The following is a 9,999-nucleotide window of genomic DNA, read 5'->3' on the forward strand; positions in this document are numbered from 1 at the left end:
CAAGTGTGCGCCGGAAAACGGTACCAGAGCGGGATGTTGGTATGTTTGTTAACTGCATCAACTGCTAACGGTATGGGTGTGCATTTAATTTTGATTTTTGAGTGTGCTTTCGCCCGCACGTTGGGTTCCGCCCAGTCACCGTAATTTTCTTTGTAAACTACGGGTACGTTATCGCCATGATCGTTATCTCGAGCCGGTGCTAAGCGACTGCTTGGCATGATTTACTCGCACCAGCTTTTCCAGCGGATGTGGATCCACTAGCGAGACCGTTTATGCACTTTTTCCCCCGAGAGTGTTTGCTAGTGTGAGAATATCTTGGTGTATTCTTGGGAAGTTATCTTTCCGCATGTCGGATGCTGGAGGTATGATAACATAAACTCAGTGGTTGTACCGAAGGCGTCATGATTTTAATGACGCACCGTAATTCTAGTGGATCACTGACAAACAATTAGCGATGCAAAGTATGTAGTAGTAGTATATGGTTTATTTTTGAATTAATATGTTGGTGATTTACATCATTTTTAATACAGTTGTACCGGGTTCACTTGTTGTATTCCTCGTTGAATTTGAATATTTTTTGGCATTGCCATTTTGAAATTGATAATAATTGAACTCCGTAACGCGGGAAAAAATTAGGAAAAAACCCTCAGACAAAAGAAAAAAAAAAATTTATAATATTTAACTTAACCTAAATCTTAACCTAGTCTAACTTATTTACTTATCTCCTATGCAGAACAAGTTGATTTATAAAGTCCATGCTACTCATTTCACACTTGTTATAATAGTTGCAGTTCAGATTTTCTAGGAAGTCACTTATCATAGGTAAATTAGTTCTTTCATGTAATGACCGTGTGCTGTACCATGGTGGCAGATTGAGAATTATTTTGAGAATCTTGTTCTGTTTTGTTTGTAGTTTCTTAATGAAAGTTCGTGCGCAATTATTCCAAACTGGAAAGGCGTAACTAATAATGGGACGAAAGCATGTTTTGTAAAGCAGAATTTTGTTTTTCTGATTTAGTTTCGAACTCCTGTTTATAAAGGGATAAAGTACTTTTATCAGTTTATCAATCCTATTTATAGTGTTGATAATTTGAGTTTTAAACGTTATCTGTTTCTCGAAGTTCATCCCAAGATATTTTATGTCATTTTTCCATTCTATTGAGTCGGAATCTATTTTTAAATTACTTTGAGGTAATTTTCTTCTGCATCTATTTCTGGTGAAATAAATGGCTTCAGATTTTGAACTATTGGTTTTGAGTTTCCATTTTTTACAATAATTTGCATATGTCTTTAGTGATGTGTTTAGGTTTTTGATTATGCTTTTCGGGTTTTTCGCGGAACAAGATATGGCTACGTCGTCTGCGTACACGTAATTTGTACAGTTTCTTGTCTCTGGCATATCAGATATGTAAATATTGAATAAGAGTGGAGATAGTACACTTCCTTGAGGCACTCCTGCTATTGGGCTGTAAGGTTCAGATTCTTGATGTCCTATGTGTACTTTATTTATTCTGTTAGTGATGAAAGAATTTATTATCTCAATAATGTATGTAGGGTATCTGTAGTTCGTGAGTTTGTATATTAAGCCTTTGTGCCATACTGTATCGAAGGCTTTTTCTGTGTCAAGTAGAACTAAACCAGTTGATTTTTTTGCCCTTCTATTTGTAACAATGTTGTTTTTCAGCCGATGTAGTTGGTGGGTGGTGGAAAGGTGGGGACGAAAAACCAAATTGGGAGTCTGGGATAATATTGTTAGTATCTGTATGCTGATTTAGTCGAAAGGCGATAACCTTCTCAAATATTTTTCCTAAGCAGCTTAATAGGCTTATTGGTCTATAGTTTTCTGGAAGGGAATGATCTTTACCCGGTTTTGGGATCGCAACAACTTTAGCTTTCTTCCATACGTCTGGAAAGTATCCTAACTTGAAGCAACCATTAATGATAGTGTTTAAATAAATGATAGCCTTAGTAGGAAGTCTTTTTATGGTGGTGTAATTAATTCTGTCTAAGCCCGTGGACTTTTTCGATTTTAGCCGTTTGATAATTTTTGTCAAATCTTTCGGCCTACATAAGGGAAAATTATTGTCAGTTGTCGTCTCTGGCTGAAAATGGCTACTAGCGTTGGTGTTTGAAGCTGAAATTCTATTATCCAGTGCGCTTCGGTAGTGGTACGTGCCGGTGTGGGCCTTTTCAAAATGTTCTTTGATTGCATGGCATTTTTCTACATTTGTTATAAGCTGTGCATTGCCAACTTTGAGTACAGGTATTGTTTTTTTCTTTTTTTTCATGATGCCAACAAATTTCCATAACTTGCTATTATTTTGTTGAGCATTCATTTCAATTAAGTTTCTGGACCAAGCAAAGTTTCTTTCATTCGATATGGAATTTTCGATAACTGCCTTGAGAAAATAATATGTTTGCTTAAAGTTAGTATTCTCTCGATGTCTTTGCCATTTCTTCCTGTACTTATTACGAATTTTAATAAGTTGGAGAGTAGACTCCGAAAGAATAATGTTGTAGCTATCAGGTATGGTTAATGAGACGCTATTTTCATGGGCTGTCACAATTACAGTGGTAAGCGTGTCTAACATGAGATCGATATCACTGGTGTTTGTTATCATGCCCAGATTAACTACAGATAAATCCAAGGAGCTATTTATGCAGTTTCTAAATTCATTCCAGTTTGCCCTGTTGTAATCGTATATGGCCCTCTGGTTTCTATGGTTTATTTCTGTGTTGGTGATTTCAAATATCACCGGTAAGTGATCTGATGTTAGTTCGGTTAGCGTTAAAAGTTCAGAGAAAGATATATTATTGTTGGTTATCGTTAGATCTAGCGTTGATGGGTTGCGTGAAGCGTTCGACGGTATATATGTGTGAGAGTTGGGATGGTGGATTGAAAATAGCCCTTTTTGTGATTCCTCAAATAGGCATCTACCTGCCTGATTTGAGGATACACAGTTCCATGACCTGTGCTTGGCGTTGAAATCGCCACACACGAAAAAGTTATCATTTCTTAGAGTTAATTTGGTAATATCTCTTTTGAATAGATCAATTTGTGTATTGCCTCCAGGGTGATATGCTGCAACTAAGGAAAAGTGGTTATTGTTTGTGTAAATTTTTACACCTATTGCTTCTATGATCTTCAAATTGAAAGATTTCATCAGTTCGTGTTTGACATTTTTTTTTGATGATCAGAAGAACTCCTCCTTTAGTGTGCGTTGTTCTGTCCAGTCTGTACGTAAAGTAGTCTGGCATCGAAAAAGCTTGGTCTGGCTTCAGAAATGTCTCAGTGACGGCCATACAGTCAATTTCATGCTTTTTAAGAAACATTTGTACTTCAGTTCTTTTAATTGAAATGCCATTGGCATTCCAGTATGCAATCTTTGGTTGTTTTGAGAGAGTCATCACGGAAAACAGTATTTACTAACAATTTTAAATACGACCATGATTTGGTCTTGTTTTGAACTACAGTTTTGCAGGTGGAGAAAAGTATCTTTTATAATATCCCCGAGCTCTGCTGTGTTAAAAAGGTTATCGCCTCTGAATGGATTGTTGTTATTCCGGGGAGTGTGTGGTGCTGGAGGAGGATCGAGTTGGGATGGTAGGAGGGGGAACTCACTGGCTGAAAAATGCCTAATAGTTTTGCTCTTTTCTACCTTTGGTTTGGATGTCTGTTTCGGTTTTGTTTCTGGTCGGTTTGGACAACCGGAGAAATTTGCCGTGTGATTGCCATCACAGTTTGCGCATTTGAGTTTATGTGAGGGTATGATACCCTCGTCGCTAGCAGCTGCTGCTGGGCACTTCGCAGATATGTGATTGCCAGCACATTTGATGCACTTTTCTGGGTGGTTACAATTTGCTGCTCCGTGCCCGTATCGTTGGCAATTTTTGCATTGCATCGGGCCTTCTTTAGTGGAATAGTATCTCCATTGCACTATTTGGTGGTTCACTGCCTTGATTGTTCTTAGAAAGTTTAGTGACACTGCACCTTTTTTAAAGTGCACTAAATAGAGTGCCTGCTCTTGGAATTTTCTGTTTTTTATTGTAAGTTTCTTCACTGAAACAGGGTCCAACTGTTCGTCTTTAAGCGCACTTATTAAATCTTCAATCGGCATGTCCATGAGACCTGATAATACGATTTTAGTCGTTTTGTCCTCCTCTAGTTGATAAGAGTGGAATTCCACGTTTTTAGATTTAAAATAGTTCATTACTTTTTTGAAATCACTTGTGTTCGTTACACGTACGACAATCCCCATCTTTGTAGCCGTAGTGGTGTATCTGATCACTCCGGCATCAATAACTTTTCGGTGTATATCACCTACGTTGGAACTAGCTACTGTTATTGGTGGTGGTGGCTTTGCAGCCGCTTCTTTTCTTGGTTCAACCTCACTTTTTTTCTGCACATTTGGTGCGACAGTACAATCCATTTTTAACAGTTCAAATGGGTTTGGAGATTCGAACTGCATTCTTTTTTCTGTAGATGCATCAATGTTTTTTCCTGTCACTAGATTTTTTTGACGTGCAACGCTCGCATTGCGTTTGCGCGTCGTCATTTGAACTTTTGCTAGACCCATAGTGGGTCCTATGTGGTAGTGTGCACTATCTGTACTCGTCACTTTTAGTATCGTTTCTTTTATCTCAATTTATCGCTTGACCGTATACGATTTGCTCGTGTTTTGCGTCCTCTCGTCACCGAGTCTCAGCAGCTACTGCCTATTAGCGATGCAAAAAGAATTGGATTTTATGTGACTCGTTTGTTTCGTTTAAAAGAAGGCAAAATAGTTTAAGAAATTCGTATGTGACCCATATACACTTTCTATCAAATATTTTTCGTGATATACCATAGTATAGCAACTTATTCATTATGAGTTTAAAAAATAAAAACGTGGGTATTTTCTTACTTAATCTGAGGTGTGTTATTTTTTTCACATGCGACGATCAACAAAATGCCATTTGTAATTTGTATTGACCGCGTAAAGAGAAATAAAACGAATGATAAAAAATGAAAATAATGGTTGCATGCCAGCGAAATATTTACCCAAAAATAAGTCAACCATCACTTCATGCCACAATGTGCATCATCTGTAAAACCGCGTGCCGAAATAAAAACACATTTTTAATTGCTTGTAGGCTAATTCATCAAACAATTCGGACAATTTGAGTGCGGCACGGGAATGTGGTGAAATTAAATGAACCCCATTTGGGAGGTGCTCATTTTGCTTGCAGTTTACCTATCAAAATTTCACGAGAGCACTCCGATGCGAGCAATCCAAACTGGCTGGCCAACCGTTCACCGCGCGGTATATCGACAGAATGGATTAATTTTCAATTTGATCAACAACTTTCTCTCCTCTCGAGCACTTCCCGGTTTAAGCAGCGCACGGCGTGGGGCTGGGGCGGGGCACCTGAAATGGGTCGTGGTGGTCCATGATTGCATCTGCATCCGATTTCTTTCTTCACTCCCACCCATCTCAGTTCCTGCCCAAGCGCCCGGGAATGGCCTACACTTTACGCTCGACATTAATTATGCCAAATTGTTCCCACAATCAAGTGCACTCCGATGGTGAAGAGCTCTGCATTTATTGAGTTTCCAATTTTCGCCGTCCTGTGTGGAGGGGTGTATGTTGGAACGGAAGGAGGAAGAATGTGTGTGGAGCAACCCATAATTCATGGCACTCGAACGTTGAACGAATACAAATGACGATAATGATGTCGCTTGCAGCTGGTTGGCCATTTTGGCGAGGAGAATGCGTGGAAGGCTCGGGAGGAAAAAACGACCCATTTGCAAACGGTGATTGTTCATCATATAGGGAGCCGTTTTCGTCGACCGAACCGGATGCAACATTATCTTGCAAGGGTGGAACGATGAAGAACAAAACCCCCTTGATTTCGGTTGGACCGAAGCAAGGAGTGGTGAAGCTTTGCGGAGGGTTTGTTAAATATATATATTTTAACCACAATATATTGCTCCGCGGTGTTGTTGTCCTGGTCGCTGATGAGGGCTTTTACCGGAGGATGCAATTTAATTGATTATCCCCATCACATCCTCCGTACACCATCACTAGTCTCCCTACTAACACCAAATAATGAGATTGTGGATCGCTCCGTGTCGCTCCGCAAAAAGCGATAAATAGATAGGATTGTCTCGGTTGACTTGTTTCTATCTTGGCACGAAGAAAATAATCTAAAAAAGTAAAATAGTCCTCACCTACGCCGCCTCACCCTGAACCTGAATGCAATCAAGCGGAGAAGCAATGGAATCGTCCTCGTACAGACGGTGTTGTTTTTACTTATTGATCGGCATGTCTTGGTCGCAATAGCAAATTAATTTATTTTTCATCCGCATTGCCGCAAGAATCATTATCTCTCTCCCCCTGACAATCGGAAAATGAACCCACACCGCACATCGCACGTGCGAGGACCGGAACCTTTAGCTTTCTTTCGTTTCCGATTCCGTCCGACCGAGTGTTTGTGGCGAAGATGAGCACATTTGAGCTGGGGCTTGTTATTTATTCCAGAGGAATTATAGCCGTTCCCAATCAGCTTCGTTTTGGCCTTCTGATTGCTGGAGGATTTCATTGGCTGAAGGTTTATAATTGAAACATGTGTCATATGGCTTGCGTGATGACCCCGAAAGGAGAAACTGGCAGGAAACAATTCAGAATATGTACGCCAGAAGACAATCTAGAAGGTGTTATTTGTGGTGTTGTTTGAAGAATAATAAACTGCTATAAATAACTATCTGGGCAATTGAATCGCTTGTTTTTTCATCAAGGAACAGGTGTTCTAATTCATACCAAGTACGTAAACCACTATTTTCTTCTTACCGAACCGAAGATGAAATTTCAATTAAAACACTTCGTGTAAAGCTGTTCAAATATGGAACAAATTTCGAATCATGACAGAAAATACAGTAAAATAAAAAAGAGAGTTGATAACGAAATAGATTTAATAGTTTCAAACGATTTTCGTTCACATAAAATTAAAGAAAATAACGCATTATTATGACGAGAAAGTTTTTCAGGTAATCTTTTTGACAAAAAAACGCTCAAAACGTGATAAATGATAATAAAAATGATCATTCAAAAGATCAATACGTTTATTGAATAATCAAAAGTTAAAGAAAGGCTTTACGATAGGGAATTCACACAAATAAGGTTTTATTTTTAAGTAAAATTAAACTTTTTAAAAAAGAACAAGTAGGTTTAAAAGTACATTCCCGATGGTTTATTCCACATAAAGTTGTTTTAAAGCAAACACTCTGTAATCTTTTTTACAGGTCAGTTAATTTCCCTTTTGCGGTCTGGAAGAGACGTAAATCAAATTAAAATAGTTCTTGACCGTACACATCGTTTGCTAGCTCTTGCGTTGCATTACCTTTCCACAAATTGTGGTTCATATTTCCATTTCACACATCACCGAAAACTCTTCCATTCGTCGGAAAATGAAAACTCCTCACGCTTCATTGAAGTGTGCTCTGTGTTCCGTTTTTCTGGTCCATCATTCAACTGTAATGCGTCGAAAGCTGGTGACGGTCAAGGTCGGCCGATGGGATGCAAAAGTTCACCCTGCCCGGGCCACTTGTTAGCCCACTTGGCCTCACCGCAGCAAAAAAAAAAGGACATCCGGTGACGATGCGGGCCAGCACCCTTCGTTTGACCGGAGTTTGTCCAATTTGGTAAACTGCTTCGCTGCGCAGCCCCACACCCATCGTCACCGCGGTCGCCAGGGTGAATTGCTTCAATTTGCATAAATTTTTGCACTCCACAGCCAGCGTTCAAGGTATTTTGGAAAATCAACCCAGCAGCGGCACAAAATGGAAAAACTGAAACACGAACACCGCACCGTACCGTGTATGCCAGGTAAATACGACGATCGACCCGTAAAAGACCACTCGCAGAGCAGGGTTGCGATGCAGGCGCGTGTAAGTTGCACGTTGCAGTTCGCATTCAAAGCGTGTTGACATGCGACAGGGGTGGAGATCTGAAGAGAGCGCCCGCTTTTCCCTCCCTTTGGCGTGCTGATGACGAAGTGGGCTGGGGACGCGTTTAGTCCGTCCGCAATCACTACGGATCGCGATAGATAGCGCCAACGAGCACGTAAACGAGATTAGGAGCATGCAGGTACGGGGTTTTTTTTGGAAATTGTTTAACACACCATGCCGAAGGTGTCGAATGTTGGCACGTTTTCATGGTGGGTGCACACGTCCGCGAGGAGATCTTTGCGCTTCGACGGTGGATTCCGTTCGACATTATTTCAATATCATGATTATTGTGCAGAATAAACAAGTTAAACGTGCAAAACAAGCCGTAGTGTCGGCATTGGGTTTTACAACGGCACATAAAACGGAGATTTGTTGCGCTCGGAATTGTTCTCCGTGGGCCGCAAAAGCGAACACTGCAATCAATGCTTTTTCTGTTTCCCGGCACGTCCCGAAAAAGCGATTGATAGAATTGCACTTTGAAGCACTTGCGCCCGAAACGGAGGGCTGAAGATATGCTTAACACGTCGGATCGCAATAGCCCGGAAGTTCGTACACGAGGCGACAAATGTAGGAATGATGTAACGTTTGCATTGAATTTACGGTCTTTTCCTGCAGACTTTTCCCCAACTTGGAGCAGCACCATTTGTGGAAAATCATTATCATTGTTTCGTCCTGTTCCTTTGCTCGTTATGGGAATGTAGCGAAAACGAAAAAAAGGAAGTATAACGAGCACCATTACGCAGTTGATCTACTTTCTTGAGCTACATTTTACGTTACATTGTACGTGCTTCCGGAAGAAGAGCTTAGCGACAAACTTTCTTGCTAGATTCAATTATGATGTTTTCTCTAATACAGAGGGAACGATGGAGAGTAAATCATAAAGACGCTTAGAGTGACAATGAAAAAGGTAAAAAGTATTAGATTAAATATTAGATTGTAATTATTACACACTATAAAAACATGTTTTTCTGCTACTGTTCACCACTTTGCTAACATTTTATATTTTAACCAGTCAATTATTCATTTTCTTCGAATTGTATTAAAATTTATCTATGTGATCCTCTAAAGTAGTACTCTTAAGAACTCGAATATGAGCCACATTGTGTGTGTTGCTGAGTTTCTAGTCATCGCAAATGGTTAATGTTGAAGTAACCAAAATAAACATTCCCCTCCCCGACCGCCTCCTTGCTGGGGGGAATGTGTGAAGTACATGTTTGACGCGTGGCGGGAACATAACACTTGCCCAAACACTCCAGTAGGCAATGGAAAGGGAGCAAAAAAGAGTCGTCCCATTTTTATCTTTTCTGCCAAGTTTTCCGCGTGCCGCAAGGAAAGCAACAACACCGGTTGCAGCGACCGACCGTCAGCGGCAGCCACCAGGCGACCATCAGCCGACGTCAACTTTTCGAGGGCTTGAATCAGCTCCAGCCGTAAGCCGTGGGAAGTTTTCCCGGGCGGTAGATGGGGTTTTTTTCCTGTGGGTTTGCAAAAGGGGAGGGGGACGCGCGTTAAAAGCGTGTAAACGTTTTGGCGCTGGCGTGGATTCGTGCAACTTTTTCCTGTTTTTCACCCCCAGGGGGAGGGGGAGGGGGGGGGGGTTGGGGAATGGGTGCTTAAAGAGATTTATTAAAAGCAATGACCGTTGGGACCGACCGGTCGTACGGTGTCCGTTTCGCGGAAGAGATTTATAAATTTAAAAAGGCAAAGAGAAAGCACAAAGTTTGTGTTGTCTTTTTTTGTAGCAAGAAGTTACTGCTGGAAGTACGTAGGGAAAACGTGGAACGGTGGCTTCTGTCGTCAAGCGCTTTTCTGTGAGTTTGTTTTGTTCGTTAATCTACGTGGGAAAACTGCAGCTTAATCGAATGCGTGTTGGAAGAGTAGTACTGGCACCAAACACCAAGTTTAAAGGCGTATTTTTATCAGAATCTGGGTCCTGTGGTTTGTCAGTTTTAAATTTAATTCGTATAACTTCACGTCACCCTTTTTGCAATTTTCATGCGATGCGATACATC

Source organism: Anopheles coustani, chromosome 2, assembly GCF_943734705.1.
Source record: "Anopheles coustani chromosome 2, idAnoCousDA_361_x.2, whole genome shotgun sequence".
In the NCBI taxonomy this organism is placed as follows: Eukaryota; Metazoa; Arthropoda; class Insecta; order Diptera; family Culicidae; genus Anopheles; species Anopheles coustani.